General features: G+C 38.6%; 3 long non-coding RNA genes across 6 annotated transcripts in view; 2 read left to right on the top strand and 1 right to left on the bottom strand.

Annotated features, from left to right (window-relative positions):
- Positions 1 to 357: 357 nt before the first annotated feature.
- The window catches only part of LOC116533941, a 44,728-nt gene continuing 22,293 nt past the window's right edge, over positions 358 to 22,792 (bottom strand). For 3 of the 4 annotated variants that reach the window (XR_004261524.1, XR_004261523.1, XR_004261522.1), the window contains one exon: positions 358 to 1,223. This is a non-coding gene — a long non-coding RNA (uncharacterized LOC116533941). Of the gene's footprint in view, positions 1,224 to 6,536; positions 6,603 to 22,792 lie in introns of those variants that run through there. The other variant, XR_004261525.1, reaches the window with a different exon arrangement.
- Positions 1,133 to 5,518, top strand: LOC116533940. The gene is made up of 3 exons (XR_004261521.1): positions 1,133 to 1,227; positions 1,471 to 1,607; positions 5,480 to 5,518. It is a non-coding gene; the product is annotated as an uncharacterized LOC116533940 (long non-coding RNA).
- On the top strand, positions 5,569 to 6,678 carry LOC116533939. The gene is made up of 2 exons (XR_004261520.1): positions 5,569 to 5,666; positions 6,599 to 6,678. It is a non-coding gene; the product is annotated as an uncharacterized LOC116533939 (long non-coding RNA).

The following is a 22,792-nucleotide window of genomic DNA, read 5'->3' as shown; positions in this document are numbered from 1 at the left end:
GTTACTATTAATACAAACTTCTATGCCTTTTAGAAAAGACTCTATGCATATGCAGCCATCTGGAAAGAGGATTTTGACAGCAAAGGATACCCCTATTAAATCAGCAGGAAGTAGCCAGAAAGAGTCATCACCCAAACCCCCTAACAGCAGTTAGGGTGACTTCTCCGCAGGGGTGAATTTTGCAGGAGTTAAGAAATTTATAATTTCATTTATGTGAGATATTTTTAGTCGCTCATGAAAACAAAATACAATGGTGTTTGTCAAGAGCCTGGGAGTGTGTGAAAGTGTTACCAATAATTGTAAGGTTCTTAGTTCTTGTTTTCTTGAGAGATATAATTCAGCCCAGAGACAATTAGCGAAGCAAGCCAAGAGCTTATTAAAGGAAAATAAAGTACACACTAAAAGAGGAGGGGGGTGGTCCAGCTGGAAACAGCCTTGAGAGTTACATGTTGCCGTTTTTATTATCATAGATTTTAACAAAAAAATTTCCATCTCTGTCTTAAGTGGCCTTTGTCTTTGTTTAGTTTCCTGCTTCCAGGTAAATCTCTTTTTTTATCCTCACTGAGTTTCTGCCCAGGTCTGTGAGATGCTTCCTTACTGTCAGCTGATTGTTCCAGCGATCAATGAGTTAATGGCAGCATTGCTAATTACCATCACCCCAGGAAAATCACATAGCATTCAAATCTGTACTTATTGTGCCTACATATCTCTTAGGAATTTTCCTTTTGCCCTTTCCCCCTTTTTATTAGCATGTAGCTAGCTACATCTTGACAGTTTAATCACAGTATGAGCAATTACTGGGTGTCTTAAGGGGTGTTTCCAGGTGTACTTTATTCATAGGCATTTCCACTCCTCTCTGTTCAAATTTAGCATACATGTTTTGGGTTGTCTTTGAAGCATGAGATTATTTCTCCCCCAGGAGCTCTTTTTTTCTGCTCATGTCTAACTAACTGCCTGCTCTAAAATTTCCTCCTCAATAGATTGAGACTATAAATCTTTGAGTCTAGGGACACTGTGGGTCTTCTGTAACTACTTCCTGCTGATATAAAGAACTCATCAGTGTGTCATTATCTTGCTCTTTGTCAGAAACAGATTCCCTCAATGTTCTTCCAGAAAGTTCAACATGCAGTGTCCAGAGGAAAATGTGGAGGACCATCGTTGTCCAGAAGGGATGAAAGTAGGCTGATATTCCTATTGCAGGACTGTTTGAAGACTGAGAGTTTCTAGGTGAGGGGAAACAAACCTAGTTACTGGATTTAGTGAGCAAGGCCCACAAAGAAAAAAGACAAAGACTAGGGATCCCCCAAAAATGAGATGTCATGAGAATTGGGACCAGGTGGCGCCCCAGGAGAACCAGCTCTAAGTGTCATGTTTCTGATGGTGACAGGCCTGGTTTATAAAATCTCTAATATGGTCCTGGACTTTCCCTACTTTGTTAACCTAGAAACAGCATTTTTCTCCTTGAGTAAGGCAAATTCTTTCCTGAGCTGCAGCTGGTGTGGCAAGACCTCTGTAGTTTGGAACTACAGCCATGAGATAATCAACTTGTTGCTGTCACTCTGATAAGTGATTTCTGTTTTGTGAGTCAGTACCCGAGACAGGTTGTGGTAAGTTGAGTAGGCAGTAATTATGCCAGCTATTCCTGTAGTGGCACTTGAGATGCCAAGAAAAAAAGAAGATAACCTGCTCAGTTGATCTGATGTTGTTATACCCATGCGAGTCAAAGAATGCACCACATTCTGATTGAATTACGAGTCCTTTATTGAGCTGGCGACCAAGAGTGCTAACGCCCAAAATTCTCTCAGCCCTGAAGAAAAAGTTAGGTGGTCTTTTATACATTAGTTTTAACATGGAGGGGGAAGCTAGCTGAAGCAAATTTTTCACAAGAGCAGAGTAAGCAAAAAGTTAAAAGATAAACTGATACATAAGAAATAAAACAGTGCCAGGTGCAAGGGGTAAAGCTGTCATGAAAGACATACTAGATAATGGGGGCTCTGGGCGCCAACTTAACCTGCATTTCCAGGCTCTGCTGGTACCAGTTAACTTATCAACAAATGCATTCCTGGGTGCCCAGTGTCAGCCTGACCCAGCTTCATACTATAGTTACAACTTAATGGTGAGAAAATAACTAAAATGAAGAAGACAAGATGGAGTCTATCTGGCTCAAGAAGCTAACATAAAACCTGGACAGCTTTTAGTCTGAGAAAGAGTTAGTGGTAAAGAGTAACAGTAAAGAAGCATCACCTGTGACAATGGAAGTTTTAGGGGTGAAGAGAGATACGCTTGCATTTCACATAGGAAGTTCTGTAGTCGATAAAAATGGATGCAGAAGGTGAGGTCAGTTCCAAGCATTGACCAGGGTCCTTGTTAGCTACCCAATATGTGAGATCCTGCCCCTAAAGCTACTGCTGCCTATGGAGGCAGACATGGGTCCTATTTTTCCTTTTAACATGGTCATGTGTCTGGTAGTATCAAGAAGGGTTTTCTGAAAGAAATTAAAGACTTGAAACCTTTTGCATAACTTATACTGGCTTGATCGATATGGGTTGAGTTGACTACCAAGAAGGGTGGCTGATGCAGAATTCAGTGGCATCATTTTGGATGAATGGTCCAGGAGTTAAAACATTTGGGAGAAGAATAGAAAATCTAATTTGACATTGAGAATATTTAGTGAAACAAAAAAGTTTGATAAGTATCAATAATGGTGCTTGTTATGTTGCATTGTGCTTGGTCAAAAGCACCCACAATTGTTCTGGAATTTACAGTAGCACAGAGGCATACAAGTGCCTAGCCAATGAGGGTAGCAGAGGAGAACAAGGGTCTTGAAACAATGAAGATGGGTTTAAGAAAATCTTTAAAGGCTGCTTTAGGTTGTGTTAAAAATATTTTGTTAGCAGGGAGAAGGTTTTGTATAGAGAGGTCCTGATGGCAGATGAGGCTAAGTTGGGCTAACAGGCTGAGGCATAGGAACAATTGGTAGTTTACTAGTTGTTGAGTTGCTTGCAGAGTGCAAAAAAAAAAAAAAAAAAAAAGAGGAAGGGGGCAGTTAGGGCTTATGAGGTCATTTAGTCAGAAGTATGAGTGATGACCATAGAACATTAGGTTGCATGGTTCCAAGGGAAGTAGAATAGTACCAAATTGAGATGCTTTTTGATTAGGAAGAGAAACTGTTAACCCAATGAGTATTAGAGATCACTACTCAGATTATGGCTTTGATGTTAAGGAGGGACATAGCAAACTCTTCCCTGGAGTGGGTATTGGTTTACAGTAACAAAGACATTAGTAAATGTGCAGAGTATTATGAGTTGTAATATTAACACCAAAATATTACTAACATTGCTGATGGCCTAAAGCAGTCAAAAATAAAATAACTAAATTAGGTTAAAAAATTAGTATTATATAAAGCAAGCTCTTAATGGAGATCCCGGTGGTGTGCAAGTTAGGATAAAAATAAGAATCAACAGTACCAATGCAAATAAGATTGCCAGTATTGGGATTACCCTATTTTGAGGTAAAAGGAGGGAGAACATTACTTATCTTCTCATTTTGAGAGAAATTTTTAAGTCCTCCTGTGGCTGAGTGTTGGCTCCATCACCATGTTTCTAGTTGTATTCAAAAGTAATGTATCCCACTAGAGATGCCAGAAAACTTGATAACTATTGGGGTGGAAAGTATGATAGTAAAACTGTTCTTTTGTAATGAGGTTAGTTGAGATCCGAGAGATGCATCTCACCAGATTTTAATGAGGACTTGTCACCCTGCCTGGTTATAAGGGTTGTTAGGGGAGCCAACTCCGAATTGTTTGTCCAAATTCCTGGATGGCCTCTTGAAATTGAGTCAGGGATTTTATGTACTGGGTTAATTTGGTTTGCATGTGGGTTATTAGGTTTGCATGTAGGATCTCCAATATAGGACTTCAAAGAAACTAAGGCATAGATATAATTTAGGGGCTGTTCTGATCAGAAGTGCCATGGGCAAGAAGTTTTAGCCATGGTAAAGAGGTATCCTGGCATCATTTGCTCAAGGTCCTTTTAATAGCTCAATTAGTCCCTCCTACCTTCCTAGAAGGTTGTGGTTTTCAGGAGTATGAAGAGTATTTTATCCCTAGGGCTTTTGCCACTGTTTATGTAGTTTGTAAAATAAAATATGGGCCATTGTTACCTTGTGAAGACCATGGAAACGCAAAAAGATAATTTCTTTCAGAATTATCTTGTATCTTTTTTCTCAACTCCTTGTATTTTTTCTATTCTGGTATGAGAGGCTTCAACCCAGGCAGTAAAGGGCATTTGTAGCCTTGATAGGCTGACGATTAAGTGAAGTCTACCTACCATTATTCCCACTGATATGTAATTCAGGCAAGAAAATAATATGTGAAACAGTGTGAAAGAGCAAAAAAAAAAAAACAAAGAGGGAAGGAAAACCTACTATTGTAGAGGAGGATGATCCTGAGCTGTTCAAACAAGCTGTATATAAACAGACAATGAAACTCTTTGCTAAGCTGGAAATTAAAAGGAAAGAGAGAGAAGCCAAAGAGGAAACGACAAAGGAAGAGATTGAAGCTCAAGAAAAAGCCAAACGAGAAAGTGGCAGAAAAACTTTAAGAAAAGTTGAGATGTTTGTGTGGACAGCTGGCAAAATTTCCAAGCCACACAAAGGGGAAGAAAGAAGAAAAATCGGACTTTCCTGAGACCACCAAATGTAAAAATGGAGCAACGTGAGTGACCACCCAGGGTCACAGGCGCAGAACCTTCCCCCTGCTGTCTCCCTTCCTGCTTCAAATGACTCATTCTTTCTTCCCATTTCCATCCCAACATAGAGTACTATTTGCTTTTTAGACCATTTTGTTTTCAATACAATTTAATATTGATCAGAGTAATTCTTTTGTACATTGAAATGAGGGGCTTGGTTTAAAAAAAAAGACCTTCCCCTCTCCCTGCCCCTAGAACCACCAGGATTGGAAGGTGACACCATTGGTGCTGACTTCTCCTCCCACAGCCTGTAATTTAATGTTTTGTACTTCACTGAATTGTTATGGTTAGAAACTCTGTGGATAGTTTGTGGAAATCATCCAATTAAACTTATTGCTTAAAATGGTGTTGCTGTGACTTGAGACAAGCCTGGGCACCTTAGGAAGCCCTTTTGCTTCAGCTGCTCACTTCTGGGTGTGCGCCCTTTGAAGGCCCAGATGAGACAGGGAACACTTGTGGGCACTCAGAGCAGGCTCCTGATGCCCTGTGGCATTTGGCATGTGCCCTCCCATCTACTGACTAATCAGTGTGGCATGAGGCCTACATCACCCAAACCTTTCACTTTCCAAAGAGCTACCCATCCTCCACCCAGTACCATGGTGTCCTAGCCTGTCTGCATTTGTTAGTGGCAATATTCTTTATATATAAAGAATTTTGTTAGTGGTAATATTCTTATGTTTAATAAATTTTTATATACCAAAAAAACAAAAAAAAAATTTTTGGCAGAGAAGTGATTTACTTAGAGAAAGAGAAAAAGGAGATGGGAAAGCTTCCATGAAGAGTGTGGAAGGGGACCCCAGGGGGAAAATCCCAGAGAGGAAAGACAGCTTCCACAAAGGGAGTGTGGAAGGGGACCCAAGTATGGAATCCAGGAGAGGAAAAGCAGCTTCCACAAGTGTGTAAGGGGACCCCAGAGAGGTAAGTCCACCTGAACGAGGGAGACAGGGACGTTTAATATGGGAGGAATTCCCACCTTCTCCAACCCCCTGGCCAATGAAAAGAGTTCCCTTAAACTTCCGCTACAGTGGTTGACTTTTCACCTTTTCCCATGCCTGCGAAAATTAAAACAGAAACGGTTAAAACTCCTGGAAGGAGAGGCATGGGAGGGGGGTATGGCTCTGGGAAGTTTTTTGCCCTTAAAACTACACCCCCTTGTGGACCCAGAAAGAGAACAATTCCCTCATTCCCCCCTCTCAACAGGAAAGTTCAACTCCTGTTGGAACATGGGCATTGATCGCTATTTACTTCCTGCTGAAATTGGGCAAAGAAGGGGCCCTGTGGGTGCAGGTTGATCCTGAGGTCCACGAGAGAGCTCATGAGCCAAGGGCATTTGGGGTTCCAGCAGCAGGATTATGTGTAACCTTATGATTACAGGCATGTGCCACCATGCTTGGCTAATTTTGTATTTTTAGTAGAGATGGGATTTCTCCATGTTGGTCAGGCTGGTCTCCCTAACAACTCCTGACCTTGGGTGATCCTCCTGCCTCAGCTTCCCAAAGTGCTGGGATTGCAGGTGTGAGCCACCACACTCAGCTGAAAAAGGATTGTTGACAGCAAAGGATACCCCTATTAAATATGGTTCAGAGTTTTAACCTACTCCAGGCTATCCACCTACCACAGAAAACTGTAGTTCATTGCTGGGGTTACCAGAAATGCCAATATGAGATTACCTAGAGAAACAGAGGGTTGGCCAAGCTGGGGAACTCCTTATGGCCCTTATCCCAATTTTGCCTAACAACCTGCCCACCCTGCAATATGCCCAAGAGAAAAAGAAATGCGTTCTCAAACGTGAATATACCCTGGGATCTGAAAGACTGTATAAACTGGGAGATGTTCTTTGTTTTCCTCAGGTACTCCAGCAGAAATAAGGGCACTCCATAATTCTTGTCTCTTTGGGAGAGACCATCTCCATCAGCTGTAAACAAACAAAAACAAAAAACAAAAAAACCCTCTTTTTTTTTTTGACAAGTTTGTAAAGCCTGTCCATCTGTGTCTATAATAATCCTCAAGGCCTTAAGCTACTCCCCTTAATTCAGCCAGTTCAGCAAGAAGAAACCAACCCAGCTGCTTGGGAGGCTGAGGCAGGAGGAGAATTGCTTGAACCTGGGAGGTGGAGGTTGTGGTGAGCAAAAATCATGCCATTGCACTTCAGCCTGGGAAACAAAAGTTAAACTCCATCTCAAAAAAAGAAAAATCGTTTTTCTTTCCAAATGATGGCATAATTGTGAAATACTAAAAAGGCATATTTGGTATCTGTATAAATAGTAACTAACTCCCTGGTCAGGACTATGTGCTCTAGACTGCTGAGCTGAACTTCCCAGGGATAGTTTTATAAACAAATGATTTGGAAAGCAACTGTAAGGTAATTAGTAGTACTAGGCAAAACTGAGAAACAGACACAACGAAAACTAATGTAGAGTGAAATAATTAAGAAATTTGTATTAGAAAGGCAATTAAATCATAGTATACTGCTTGCATTTGTAGTAAATATTTGATTAATCCCATTATAGCATTTGCTGACTACAGGTTAAGATAAAAATTATGCTATATTCTGAACTGCTGGAGGGGTGGGGAATGGTGACCAAATTGCAGATGATGGGCTCAGGTTGCTCCCTGGTGGGCTGTGTTCTTCCAGGCCCTTGGTCCCTCACTCACCCAAGAATGGGGGAGAGGACCATGCCAGATGCAGTGGGCTCTTAAGTAAATATTGAATCCCAAAGAATTTTGCAGAAAGTGATTTATTTAGGCAGAGAGAGAGAGAAAAAGGAGAAAGAAAAGCAGCTTCCATGATATCTTTCCCTGTGCGTGAAAGTTAAAGACCTCTAAGCTCCCTGATGGGAGAGGTGGGCAGAGGCATGGTACTGGGAAGTTCTTGCCTTTGAAACCTTGCCCCCTTGTGAACTTGGAGAGAATACTACATTCTCTCAGAAGGACAGCTGAAGGAAAGTGTGTTCCCCAGTACGTGTCAGTATCAAAGGGCAATTTCTAGAGTTTACATAGTTCAGGAAGTATTTCTTCTTTATATATATCATATTTTGTACATTTGCACGCACACATACATAACAAAAATGTACTAAGAATGGGCGAAGGCAATTATTTTGTTTTAAGAGGGTATTTACTGTAATAAAGTGTTTCCTCTGGAGTCAAAGTTGCCTGTGTTTTAAAACTGGCTCCACTATTGTGACCAAGTAATTTTTCTCTGTGGCTCTGTTTCTTTCTCTGTAAAATAAGGACAATAATAATAAAAAAGCCGAATTTCATTAATACATGCTTTAATACAGAAATATCTTTTAATTAAATAAAATTTCCAGCCAATAAATGGATATTTCGTTTTTTTAAAAATGTGGTGTACACAAGGAAATACAATTCAACATTAAAAGTGAGGAAATATTGTCACTTGAAACAATATGAATAAATTTGGAGGACATTATGCTAAGTGAAAATAAACCAGACAGTAGAATGCTGCTTACCAGATACGTGGGTATTTTGAAAAAAAGGAGCATTTGGAGAGCTGTCTGTAAAATAATACATAATTACTGATGGCTAGTCTATTGCACAGCATGGTGACTATAGTTTAACAATGAATTGTATTTTTGAAAAATGCTAAGACAGTGTTATGTGTGCTCTCACAAAAATATAATTACTATTGAGTTTAAGCATTGGTTAATTACCTAGAATTAAGCCTTTGAGAGTATGTCTATGTATTTCAAAACACCGTATCTGTCAATTAAAAATGCATTTTAAAAACCATCATAGGATAATAACGTTTCAAATGCTGGTCTGTCTTGAATATTACCAAAAATAGATACTTTTTCTACTGGTTTTGTAATATAATCACAGAAGCTGCAATACTAGCATGTCCGAGACCCAGAACACTATATAAGACAAGTTGATGTACTCTAGGGCTTTTGCTTTCAGCTTGAAGCACCTGGAGGAAGACACTAAAAAAGGGTAACTGTCGCTAAAGGGTAACTGGCCATGGTGTGAACAAAGTAAATGAATTTGCATTAAAAATCAGCCAGGCACGGTGGCTCAAGCCTGTAATCCCAGCACTGTGGGAGGCCGAGGAGGGTGGATCACGAGGTCAAGAGATCGAGACCATCCTGGTCAACATGGTGAAACCCCGACTCTACTAAAAATACAAAAAATTAGCTGGGCATGGTGGTACGTGCCTGTAATCCCAGCGACTCAGGAGGCTGGGGCAGGAGAATTGCCTAAACCCGGGAGGCGGAGGTTGCGGTGAGCCGAGATGGCGCCATTGCACTCCAGCCTGGGTAACGAGGGAAACTCCGTCTCAAAAAAAAAAAAAAAAAAAAAAAAAAAATCACTGAGAAAATGTTAAATAACAGCTGCCATACTCTCCAAAATTTTTCCTAAGAAAGTGACGAAGGACTTGGTTAAAGTTAGGTGACTAAGAATGAAAACTGTAGACCATGAACTGCATCCACCAAAACAAAAAATCCTAAGAGAAATTCCTCAGGATTATAATATCAATCTGGACAAAAAAGATCATTCTAAATTTTGAATCTACAGATACCATTCTAACACTTAAGATTGACATTCAAAAACAGAAGATTCTGCATGAAAAAATAAGTTTTGCTGTAAGTATGTCATAGAAAATTAAATGTACAATTCTTCCTCTACCATTGTCTCCTAAAACTTTTACCTCTAAGATACATTTTACTCTTAAGAAATTTCAAAATTCTGATCTGTTTCTTCATATGGTGCTGACAATATGCAACCCGCTCATATTAATTCTTTACTTATTCTAACTTACACTTAAAAATTTTCTTTCATAAAAAAAATGCTGACTTAATTCTCTTACCTGTGAATGGTAAAATACTTATCTAAATTAAGCAATCTAAATGCTGCATTGATAAACTATAAATAACCTCAAATAGCCCAGTTAGGAACAATTTACCACATTAAAAAAATTCAAACTTATCAGAACCTAGAAAGTCCATGTGAAATTACATGGCATGAAGAGAACAGTGAGAAAACTGCAGCATAACACAAAGAAGGAGAGAGGCTGTGATGCATACATAGCTGTGGATAAACACATGAAGATATCATAAAACTATAGATAATTAGAAAATAAAGACAGAAATCTCTTTAAATTCAGAATGAGTCAGTTTTGCAGTCAGGGAACAGATGTCCTCTTCCACATGCAGAATTAATCCCATTTCTTCACTATTGATATTTTCAATCTCTTACTTGCAGCTACAAACTGACTCCAGAAAGCATATGGCTAATTATAGAGCATCTATTACACAACCAGTACTTTGTTTGTTCACTACAATTACATTTTGAAATATATCCATGACTTACAAAGATTTCCCAGCACTTACCTTAACAAATTGGCCCAATACATAAACTCATTTATGTCAATTAAAAAGTGAAAGGAACAACTAAAGAAAACAGCTCATATAGGGTTCTCCAATTAAAGCAACAAAATGAAATGTTCTAAATAGATAAAATATAACAATACACAAATGAACTTGCATCTAAAAATTCTGTGTGCAGTATGAAATTTTATAACACATTAAGCTCACATAATATTTCTTGAAGTGAAAACAATATTAGATTACAAAGAAACATAGATTTGATTTCAGAATATTTTAGGTTTCTGGATTTCTAGTAAATTATCCACCTTATTAAAAGAATCTTCTTTGTTCCAATATTGATATTTTCTTTGGAAAACAGGTACAAACTCTCACACAAACACTATTGCTTGCTCCATAGTTTTCTTAAGGTTTATTTTTAGAGCAATATGTTTAAATATTTAACTTCATGTAAATAAAGTCAAAGTCTGTATGTATTTATAGGATAAATATGTTACATGTTAAAAGATATGAAAATTTTTAAAAGCATTCATGATTCAGAAATGAATCATAATTATATAATATTACAATCATAAAACTATCTGTAGTAAATATTTGATGAAGAACTCTTTAATGGATTATTATGTGGTATATTCCTGTATTCAAATAACTCATATATGCCATAAATATGTATAGATACTATGTGTCTACAAAAGTTTTAAGAAATGAAGAATATGGAACAATAAAAAAAATGTCATTTGAATATGTTCTCAACTATGTTTCTCACCTGTATGAATTCTCCTTTGTACAGTAAGGGTTGAGGACCAAGTAAAAGCTTTACCACATTCTTCTCATGTGCAGTGTTTCTTTCCAGTATGAATTTTCATTAAAGGCTTTGCCACATTCTTTACATTTGTATGGTTTCTCTCCAGTATGAATTTTCTTATGTTGATTCATGCTGAGGACTAACGATTTTGCCACATTCTTCACATTTGTAGGGTTTTTGCCTAGAATGAATTCTCTTATGTTCAGTAAGGTGTGAAGACCTATAAAAGATTTTGCCACATTCTTTACATGTGTAGGGTTTCTCACCACTATGAATTCTCTTATGTTTATGAAGGGATAAGGACTGAGTAAAGATTTTGCCACATTCTTCACATTTGTAAAGTTTTTGTTCACAATGAGTGCGCCTGTGTAAGGTTTAATGATTGGTAAAAAACTTTGCCACATTCTTCCCATGTGTAGGGTCTCTCCAGTATGAATATTCTTACGTTCATTCAGGCTTCTGGACTGTCTAAAGGCTTTGCCACATTCTTCACATGTGTATGGTTTCTCTCCAGTATGAATTTTCTTATGTTCATTCAGTGCCGAGGACCGACTAAAGGCCTTGCCACATTCTTCACATTGGTAGGGTTTCTCTCTGGTATGAATTCTCTTAACGTTTGTCAAAGCTTGAGGATGAGGTAAAGATTTTACCACATTCTTCACATGTGAGGGGTTTCTCTCCAGCATGTATTCCCTTATGTTGAGTTAGTTGTAGAAACATGGGAAATAATCTGCCACATTTTTTACATCTAAATGGTTCCTCTCCACTATGTCTTGTCTTATGTTTGTATGAATTTGAAAATTTATTAAAAACTTTGACACATGTATTGCATTGAATTATTTTGCTGGGGGTAGTTGACAAGCTTGGTAAAGTCCATTAAAACCTCCTTTCTGCACCTTACACTCATCTACACTTTTACAACCTTTTCTTAATTGTAAATTCTTATGTCCGCTTTTCTCCTGTCTTCTCAGTGCAAGTTTGTGGAATGAATCGTCTATGCCCTGCACTGGCCAAAGGTCTTGGGTGAAATGAGAACACATCACTGAAAGAAATAAAAATAACAAATTATTCCACTTATTAGATTCATATGAATATACTTTACAAATCTAATAAACTTAGACAAAGTACATTAGTAAAATGGCATAACAAAATACCACAGGCCATAATTCCTTCAAAATGCCTTTGTGTAAAATCTCTAAATGAGTTAATTGTATGTAATGCACAATGCCAAGAGCAACATAGAACAAGAAGGGATATTTGTTACATGTACACAGCTCTTCCTCCTCCCCAATATAACAATGTGTCTTCAGAAATAAACTGCCAATTCTTGGCTTCTTTCTTTAAAAAGAAGAAAAATACTGACACACATATCCTTACTTTTGTCTTTTGGTGGTCTTTACCAAAACTGGTTTCTGTCTCCAATAATACAGAGTACTGAAAGAAATAGTAGTATACTTTGAAAGAACAGCTTGGGTTTGCTGAGACAAAATGTGAATGTTTCAGGAGCAGACTGCAGTGTTAAATACAGAGTAGGTAGAGCAAGTGACCATTAAGAAACGTGAATAAATGCTTTTAACTGAAAAACATAAAATTCCAGAGAAGACACATCCTTAGAACATGTATGAGAGGCTCCCGTAATCTCTATCAAAGACAATTGGTTGCTATGTCAGGACAAAGCAACGTTGTAAAATTCTAACAAATAGCTTTTTGTTAATCTTCAAATAGCAAGCAAATATTATAATTCATTTGAAATATTAGCACAACATGGTCAAATTTTAAAATTTTCAGAAAAACCACAAAAAATGAAGATGTACAAGTTTTTAAAAATTTAACCTGAATAATTCTCAATGAGTTAAATGGGAACACATAAATAAAACATTCTGAAAAAGATTTGCACATACACAAATATAAGGTTCTGTACCATTATAATAGTGCAGAAAACATTTTAATCTCTAAAATTTTAAAGATAAAAGCATAAAAATAATCAAACTTAATCATAATCTGTTTATACAACATAAAATATGATTAGTGACATCAATAACAAAGTTGAGGGCAAATGTAATGAAGAATTTAAAATGCAACCATTTTTGGCAGTTTAAAATACATTATTTTAACATTAAGAAATTTTATTTAATTCTCAAGATACTACAAAGTATTTGTATAGATACACAAAAGTATAAGGGGTCCTATCAATATAAAAATAAAAAAAGATGCTGGGCGTGGTGGTTTATGCCTGTAATCCCAGCACTTTGGGAGGCGCGTGGATCACCTGAGGTAGAGTTCGAGACCAGCCTGACCAACATGGTGAAACCCTGTCTCTACAAAAAATGCAAAAATTAGCTGGGCATGGTGGTGCCCACCTGTAGTCCCAGCTACTCAGGAGGCTGAGGCAGGAGAATGGCTTCAACTCAGGATGTGGAGGTTGCAGTGAGCTGAGATCATGCGATTTGCACTCCAGCCAGGCAATAAAAATACAGTGTTCAGCATGATCTTGTTCCAATTATGAAATAATATTATGAAGCTGTCTAGACTACTCAATGTAATCTACAGATTAAATGAAATCCCTGTCCAATTTCTAATCAATTTTCTTTTGCAGAAATAGAAATAGCAACCCGACAGTTATATGGAATTTAAAGGGACAATAAAGCACCCAACAATTTTTAAAACATGAAACAACGTTGAAGGCTCATGATTTCAAAACACATACAAACCTAAAGAATTAAAACAATTTGGTATGGGTATAAACTTGAACAGCTAGACCAATAAAATAAAATCCAGCAAAAATATACACTTTCATACACATGGTCACATGAAGACTAATTTTAGTACAGTCGTAATTATTGTAGCATTGTTACTGAAAGCAAATAAGTGAAAGCAATGCAAACTTCTCTCAACAAATCAATAAATTTGAAATATTAAAATAATAAAATATTACCGTTCGTAAAAAGTATATTGTACCAAGTATAATAAAGATAAATCTTGATGACATTATGCGACATGAAATAAGTCAGCCATGAAAACACAGATATTGTATGAATCAACTTACCTGAGACATCAAAAGCAGTTTGACTCTAAATAGAAAACAGAATTGTTTTTGTAAAGGGCCAGAAAACAGAAAATGTAGGTAGTTGTTTAATGCGTATTGAGTGTTAGCTTACAAGATAAACATATTCTACAGATATGGTGCATAACAATGTCAACATAAAATGACTAAACAATATTTAAAAATATTTAAGATTGTGAAGTTTGTGTTTTTGACAATTAAAATATCTAAAATAGATACAGAGGTATGACAGCTTTTGAAATTATCCTCAAATCACAAAAGCGTTTCTCCCCCACACACAAAAATATAGATTTACAAATGAATAGAGGATAAAATTAGGAGAATTTCAATGACTACTCACCTAGGTAGGGTAAAACCACCATTGTATGCACATAAACAGAACAAGTATACCACTCATAAACTATACAGGAACATATGCATACAGATAAACACAGATTTTTATACTGGAACCAGACATTATCACAGATCCATTTTTAACTTGTGCTCCACAGTCTTTGTTTCTTTTTTTCTTGAGATGGAGTCTCGCTCTGTTGCCCAGACTGGAATGCCAGTGGCATGATCTTGGCTCACTGCAACCTCCACCTCCCAGGTTCAAGTGATTCTCTTGCCTCAGCCTCCTTGAGTAGCTGGTATTACAGGTGCCCCACCACTACACTCAGCTAATTTTTGTATTTTTAGTAGAGACAGGATTTCACAATGTTGGCTAGGCTCGTCTTGAACTCCTGACCTCAAGTGATCCACCTGCCTCAGCCTCCCAAAATACTGGGATTACAGGCATAAGCCATCACACCCAGCCATGCTCCACAGTCTTACAGTGTACACAGTTGAATACTGTCATACACAATTATAATACGTTGGAAATAAATGCCTATTCTGATGATTCAAGGAAGAATCAGCATTCTGACAAAAGGTTTCTCAGCAAGGCAACTTTACTTTTCAAGAAAGGGGGCCCCTCACCAGCAGAGCACACCAAACAGAGGCAAGGCTATTTATATCTAATGCATGGCCCTACCGCTGCGTCCTGATTCCACTGGCTGGAACTAGACCTCACAGTCTAGGCTACACCCAGTTAGCTAAAAACTCAAAACTTTCCTAAAGAGGTAAAGGCAGAGAACAAAGGAAAAGAGGAAGTAACTTGAGGAATGCTTAGAGAGGCAAAACCACTTCCAAATCAGGAAGAAGAATAAACTATGATCTAAGGCTTGTGTGGGCTTGTCCAGGTATGTCAGGGCAAATATCTGGGCTAAATTGTAAGAACTAAGAACACAGAATAAACTCATTTATTATGACTACATCTCACAAAAAGCCTGAGAACATTATGTTACATAAAATAAAAGTCAAAAAGAAACAGACATTATATACTTACACTGATAAGAATATGGAAAGAGGTGGATCCAAGATGGCCGAATAGGAACAGCTATGGAGTGCAGTTCCCAGCGAGAACAACGCAGAGGGTGAGTGATCACCATATTTCCAAACAAGTTATAACTGCTGACAGACCAGGAGATTCCCAAGCTGAAAAGTGCCATGAGTTTCCAGCATGGCTGTTTCAGCCGGTGCATTGGGTCTCCGCACAAAAACTCACACAAATCTGGGTGGCCGTTTCAACTGGTGCCTGGAATGCCTTAGATACAGAGCCACCCATTCAACTGAAAAAAAGGGGACTGAAACAGGAAGCAGGGCGATGTGGCTCGGGTGAGTCCCACCCCCACAAAGACCAGAAATCTGAAACACTCTGGATTGAGAGTTTTACATCAAGCACAGTTGGACCCAGGACAGTCCAGCTTTGTGGGGATAAGGGCGTCTGCCATTACCGAGGCAGTCCACCACTACCAAGGCAGTCTGCCACTACTGAGACACTTCTAACTATACCTCTATAAATAAAACCACAAGGAAGTTCACACAGCAGCTGGGCAGAGCCCATGGCAGCTGAGCAATGCTTCTGCTGGCAGACTGTGACTAGGCTACCTCCTAGCTGGGCAGAGCATCTCTGAAAGAATGCAGAAGCACGTCAGGAACTTATAAATAAAGCCTCACCTTCCCAGGACAGAGCACCTGGGAAAAAATGCAGTTATGAGTTCTACTGCAGTAGACTTAAACGTACCTGCCCGGCAGCTCTGAACAAAACAATGGAGCTCACAGCTCAGCACTTGAGCTCCTATTAAGGGTCAGAATGTCTCCTTACCTTGATCCTCATATATCCAAAGAGACACCTTGCAAAGGAAAGCTCAGGATGACATCTGGCAGGTATCCTTCTGGGACTAAGATAACGGAAGAAGAAATGGACAGAAACCCTTACTGTTCTGCAGCTGCAGCAGGTGATTCCCAGGCAAGCAGGTCTGGAATGGACCTCCAGAAGGCCTACAGCAGAGGGGCCTGACTGTTAGAAGGAAAACAAACAAAAAAAAACCAGAAAATAATAACTTCATCATCAACCAAGGGACATCCATGTAGAGACCCCATCAGAAAGTCACCAACTACAAAGACCACAGGTAGATAAATCCACAAAGATGGGAAGAAACCAGCACAAAAACGAAAATACCCAAAACAAGAATGCCTCTCCTCCTCCAAGGGATCACAACTCCTCACCAGCAAGGGAACAAAGCTGGATGGAGAATGAGTCTGATAAAATGACAGAAACAGTCTTCAGAGGGTAGGTAATAACAAACTTCTCTGAGCTAAAAGAACATACTCTAACCCAATGCAAAGAAACTAAGAATCCTGAAAAAGGGTTTGACAAAATGCTAACGAGAATAAACAGCTTAGAGAAGAATATAAATGAACTCATGGAGCTGAAAAACACAACATGAGAACTTCACAAAGCATACACAACTTTCAATAGCCAAATTGACCAAGCAGAAGAAAGGATATCAGATTGAAGAAAGACTCAATGAAATATACCAAGAAGGCAAAATCATTAAAAGAGTGAAAAGAAATGAAGAAAGCCTCCAAGAAGTATGGGATTATGTGAAAAGACCTAATCTACATTTGATAGGTGTACCTGAATGTGATGGAGAGAATGAATCCAAGCTGGAAAACATTCTTCAAGATATTATCCAGGAGAACTTCCCCAACCTAGCAAGGTGTTCCAACATTCAAGTCCAGGAAATACAGAGAAGCCACAAAGATATTCCTCAAGAAGAGCAACCCCAAGGCACATAATCAGATTCACCAGAGTTGAAATGAAGGAAAAAATGCTAAGAGCAGCCAGAGAGAAAGGTCGGGTTACCCACAAATGGAAGCCCCATCAGATTGACAGCGGCTCTCTCAGCAGAAACCATACAAGGCAGAAGAGACTGGAGGCCAATATTCAACATCCTTGAAGAAAAGAACTTTCAACCAAGAATTTCATATCCAGCCAAACTAAGCTTCATAAGCAAAGGAGAAATAAAATCCTTTATGAACAAGCAATTGCTCTAATGGGCAAAACAACCAACTAGCATCAAAATGGCAGGATCAAATTCACACATAATAATATTAACCTTAAATGTCAATGGGCTAAATGCCCCAATCAAAAGATGCAGACTGGCAAATTGGATAAAAACTCAAAACCCATCGGTGTGCTGTATCCAGAAAACCCATCTCACGTAGGCTCAAAATAAAGGGACAGAAGAAGATTTACCAAGCAAGTGGAGAGCAAAAAAAAAAAAAAAAAAAGCAGGAGTTGCAATCCTAGTCTGATACATAGACTTTAAACCAACAAAGATCAAAAGAGACAAAGAAGGGCATTACATAATGGTAGAAGGATCAATACAACAAGAAGAGCTAATGATCCTAAATATATATGCACCCAATATAGGAGTACCCATATACATAAAGCAAGTTCTTAATGACCTACAAAGAGACTTATAGACTCCCACACAATAACAGTGGGAGACTTTAACACCCCACTGTCAATATTAGACAGATCAACGAGACAGAAAATTAACAAGGATATCCAGGACTTGAACTCAGACCTGGACCAAGCAAACCTAATAGACATTTACAGAACTCTCCACCCCAAATCCACAGAATATACATTCCTCTCAGCACCACAGCACACCTACTCTAAAATTGACCACATAATTGGGAGTAAATCACTCCTCAGCAAATGCAAAAGAGCGGAAATCATAACAAACAGTCTCTCGAACCACAGTGCAATCAAGTTAGAACTCAGAATTCAGAAACTAACTCAGAACCGCATGATGTCATGGAAACTGAACAACTGGCTCTTGAATGCTGACTGGATAAACAATGAAAAGGCAGAAATAAAAATGTTCTTCAAAACCAACGAGAATGAAGACACAATGTACCAGAATCTCTGGGACACATTTAAAGCAGTGTCTAGAGGAAAATTTATAGCAATAAATGCCCACAAGCAAGGGAAGATCTAAAATTGACACCCTATCGTCAAAATTGAAAGAGCTAGAGGAACAAGATTTTAAAAAAACCTCAAAAGCTATCAGAAGACAAGAAATAACTAAGATCAGAGCAGAACTGAAGGAGACAGAGACACAAAAAAACGCTTCAAAAAATCCATAAATCCAGGAGGTGTTTTTTTGAAAAGATCAACAGAATAGACAGACCGCTAGCCAGATTAATAAAAAAGAAAAGAGAGAATGATCAAACAGATGCAATAAAAAAATGATAAAGGGGATATCACCACCGATTCCACAGAAATACAAACTACCATCAGAGATTACTACAAACAACTCTATGCACATAAACCAGTACACCTGGAAGAAATGGATAAATTCCTGGACACCTGCACCCTCCCAAAGACTAAATCAGGAAGAAGTTGAAACCCTGAATGGACCAATAACAAGGGCTGAAGCTGAGGCAGCAATTAATAGCCTAAGAACCAAAAAAAGCCCGGGTCAAGATGGATTCACAGCCTAATTCTACCAGACATACAAAGAGGAGCTGGTACCACTCCTTCTGAAACTATTCCAAATAATCCAAAAAGAGGGAATCCTTCCCAAATCATTTTATGAGACCAACATCATGCTGATACCAAAACTTGGCAGAGACTCAACAAAAAAAGAAAACTTCAGGCCAATATCCATGATGAACATAGATGCAAAAATCTTCAATAAAATACTGGCAAACCGAGTGCAACAGCACATCAAAAAGCTTCTCCATCATGATCAAGTAGGCTTCATCCCAGGGATGTAAGCCTGGTTCAACATATGCAATTTTATAAATATAATCCACCACATAAACAGAAACAAAGATAAGAACCACATGATTATTTCAATAGATGCAGAGAAGCCCTTTGACAAAATTCAACAGAACATATCTCAAAATAATAAAAGCTATTTATGACAAACCCACAGCCAATATCATACTGAATGGGCAAAAACTGGAATCATTCCCTTTGAAATCTGGCACTAGGCAAAGATGCCCTCTCTCACCACTCCTATTCAATATAGTATTGGAAGTTCTAGCCAGAGCAATCAGGCAAGAAACAGACATGAACGGTCTTCAATTAGGAAAGAGGGAAGTCTAATTGTCTCTATTTGCAGACGACATGATTGTATATTTAGAAGACCCCATCATCTCAGCCCCAAATCTCCTGAAACTGATAAGCAACTTGAACAAAGTCTCGGGATACAAAATCAGTGTGCAAAAATCAGAAGCATTACTATACACCAATAAAAGACTTAAAGAACGAACTGCCATTCACAATTGCTACAAAGAGAATAAAATACCTAGGAATACAACTAACAAAGGATGTAAATGACCTCTTCAAGAAGAACTACAAACCACTGCTCAACAAAATAAGAGAGGACATAAACAGATGGAGAAACATTCCATGTTCATGGTTAGGAAGAATCAATATAGTGAAAATGGCCATACTGCCCAAAGCAATTTACAGATTCAACACTATCCCCATCAAGCTACCAATGACGTTCTTCACAGAACTGGAAAAAAACACCTTAAACTTCATATGGAACCAAAAGGGAGCCCACATAGCCAAATCAATTCTAAGCGAAAAGAACAAAGCTGGAGGCATCATACTACCGGAATTCAAACTATACTACAAGGCTACAGTAATCAAAACAGCATGGTACTGGTACCAAAACAGAGATATAGACCAATGGAACAAAACAGAGACCTCAGAGGCAACACCACATATCTACAACCATCTGATCTTTGATAAACCTGACAAAAACAAGCAATGGGGAAAGGATTCCCTGTTTAATAAATGGTGTTGGGAAAACTGGCTAGCCGTGTGCAGAAAGCAGAAACTGGATTCCTTCCTGACACCTTACACTAAAATTAACTCCAGATGGATTAAAGACTTAAACATAAGACTTAACACCATAAAAACCCTAGAAGAAAATCTAGACAAAACCATCCAGGACATAGGCATAGGCAAGGACTTCATGACCAAAACACGAAAGCATTGGCAACAAAAGCCAAAATAGACAAATCGGATCTAATTAAACTCCAGAGCTTCTGTACAGCAAAAGAAACAGTCATTAGAGTGCATTGGTAACCAAGAGAATGGGAAAAATTTTTTGCAATCTACCCATCTGACAAAGGGCTAATATCCAGACTCTACAAAGAACTAAAGCAAATTTACAAGAAAAAAACAAACCCATTCAAAAGTGGGCAAAGGATATGAACAGACACTTTTCAAAAGAAGACAAATATGTGGCCAAGAAACATGAAAAAATCCTCATGATCACTGGTCATTAGGGAAATGCAAATCAAAACCACATTGAGATACCATCTCACGCCAGTTAGAATGGCAATCATTAAAAAATCTGGAGAACTGCCGGGCGCGGTGGCTCAAGCCTGTAATCCCAGCACTTTGGGAGGCCGAGGCGGGTGGATCACGAGGTCAAGAGATCAACACCATCCTGGTCAACATGGTGAAACTCCATCTCTACTAAAAATACAAAACATTAGCGGGGCATGGTTGCACGTGCCTGTAATCCCAGCTGCTCAGGAGGTTGTGGCAGGAGAATTGCCTGAACCCAAGAGGTGGAGGTTGCGGTGAGCCGAGATCGCACCATTGCACTCCAGCCTGGGTAACAAGAGTGAAACTCTGTCTCAAAAAAAAAAAAAAAAAAAAAAAAATCTGGAGACAACAGATGCTGGAGAGGATGTGGAGAAATAGCAACACTTTTACACTGTTGGTTGGGAGTGTATTAGTTCAACCATTGTGGAAGACAGTGTGGCGATTCCTCGAGGACCTAGAAATAGAAATTCCATTTGATCCAGCAATCCCATTATTGGGTATATATCCAAATGATTTCAAATCCTTCTATTATAAAGACATATGCACACGTATGTTCATTGTGGCACTGTTTACAATAGCAAAGACCTGCAACGATCCGAAATGCCCATTGATGATAGACTGGACAAGGAAAATGTGGCACATATACACCATGGAATACTATGCACCCATAAAAAAGTCATGAGTTCTAAAGGATGCAACTTTTGCCTGTTAAGTAAGAAAAAAATAACAAAAACAAAAAAACGATGAGTTCGTGTCCTTTGTCGGGACATGGATGAATCTGGAAATCATCATTCTCAGCAAACTGACAGAAGGAACAGAAAATCATACACCTTGCTTGAGTGGGATGCTTCTCCATCATAGTCCCAGGTACAATATAAAATGATTAATTCTCATTGATATAGCTACAGACCATTTGGTTTTGTTTCTGCCACTAGCACCATCTGTCAAGACACCTAGGAGGATTCATAATGTCCTGCGTCTCAGGTGAAAGGCCTTTAGATGTTAATTCCATCTGTGATCTCTGAATTAGCCCCTTGCACACATCTGTCATGGCGTGGAAGAAATTCTGCACATGCAGGAACCCAGAGACAGAAACATACATCTGTGTCCCTGAATGTAGGCTTGCAAATATTTATTTGATCGTGGATCTTGATGTGGCATTACAATCTGGCTCCAAGTCCATGAAACCAAAGTCTAGAACACGTTTTCCTAACCTGTGATCTGTCAAAAACCACACCTCTATGTGCCCCTGTAGGCATGCTGGCTGATTTTATTCCCACTGTGAATCGTGAAGCAGTCCTATAACCCAGCTCCAGTCCCTGTCAGCTAGAGTCTGGGAGCAGACCTGCCCACCCTGAAATCTAGAGGGAGAAATGTCATCAACCCGCAAACAGACCTGAAGACTTTGGTCTCAGCTGTGTATCCTGAAACAGCCCTATGAACCAGTTCCACACCCTCTCAGCTGTGATCAAGAGTCAGTTCTGCTTATCTAGGAACCTGTCCAATGACTGGGTTAGAGGATTCCCCAAAATTCAGCAAGAGCCACACAGCACAAGCCACACCTGCTCACATTGATTATATCAGCACTGTCATCTGAATATATAACTGGAGATGTTTTTTCCCCAGCACCAGTCTTACTGATTAAGATCCTGAAGCAAGTTCAGTCTTCCCAGAAGAGACAAAAATCCACCATGGTCTGATGCCCTGATAACAGGTCTGCCAAGCATGAACTTCAATGTGACCCGGATCCAGTGCACCTTACTGCAATCTCAGTGGAAATCTCATCAGCACAGAGATCCAATAGAAGAAAATATTTACCTCCCAAAACTAATTTATAATGACTGAAAGAGGTATTTATGTCCTTCAGAGGCAAGGACATAAAAACAAGGCATCATAGATCATGAAGGATCAGTCAAACATAACACCACCAGGAGAAACTAAAAATGCTCTAGTAACCACTTACAATAAAACACAGATCTAAAAAAAATGGTAAGAATTCAAAATAATTAAAGAATCTCAATGAGATGCAGAATAACCACAAATCACTAAAATTTTTTTGCAACAATGTATGATCAAAATCACAATTATAATAAAGAGAAACCA

The sequence above is a fragment of the Sapajus apella genome, unplaced genomic scaffold (assembly GCF_009761245.1).
Source record: "Sapajus apella isolate SASKATOON/1434 unplaced genomic scaffold, GSC_monkey_1.0 scaffold85, whole genome shotgun sequence".
In the NCBI taxonomy this organism is placed as follows: domain Eukaryota; kingdom Metazoa; phylum Chordata; class Mammalia; order Primates; family Cebidae; genus Sapajus; species Sapajus apella.
Note: the sequence above shows the minus strand (reverse complement) of the source record. Positions and strands in the feature narration are given on the sequence as shown.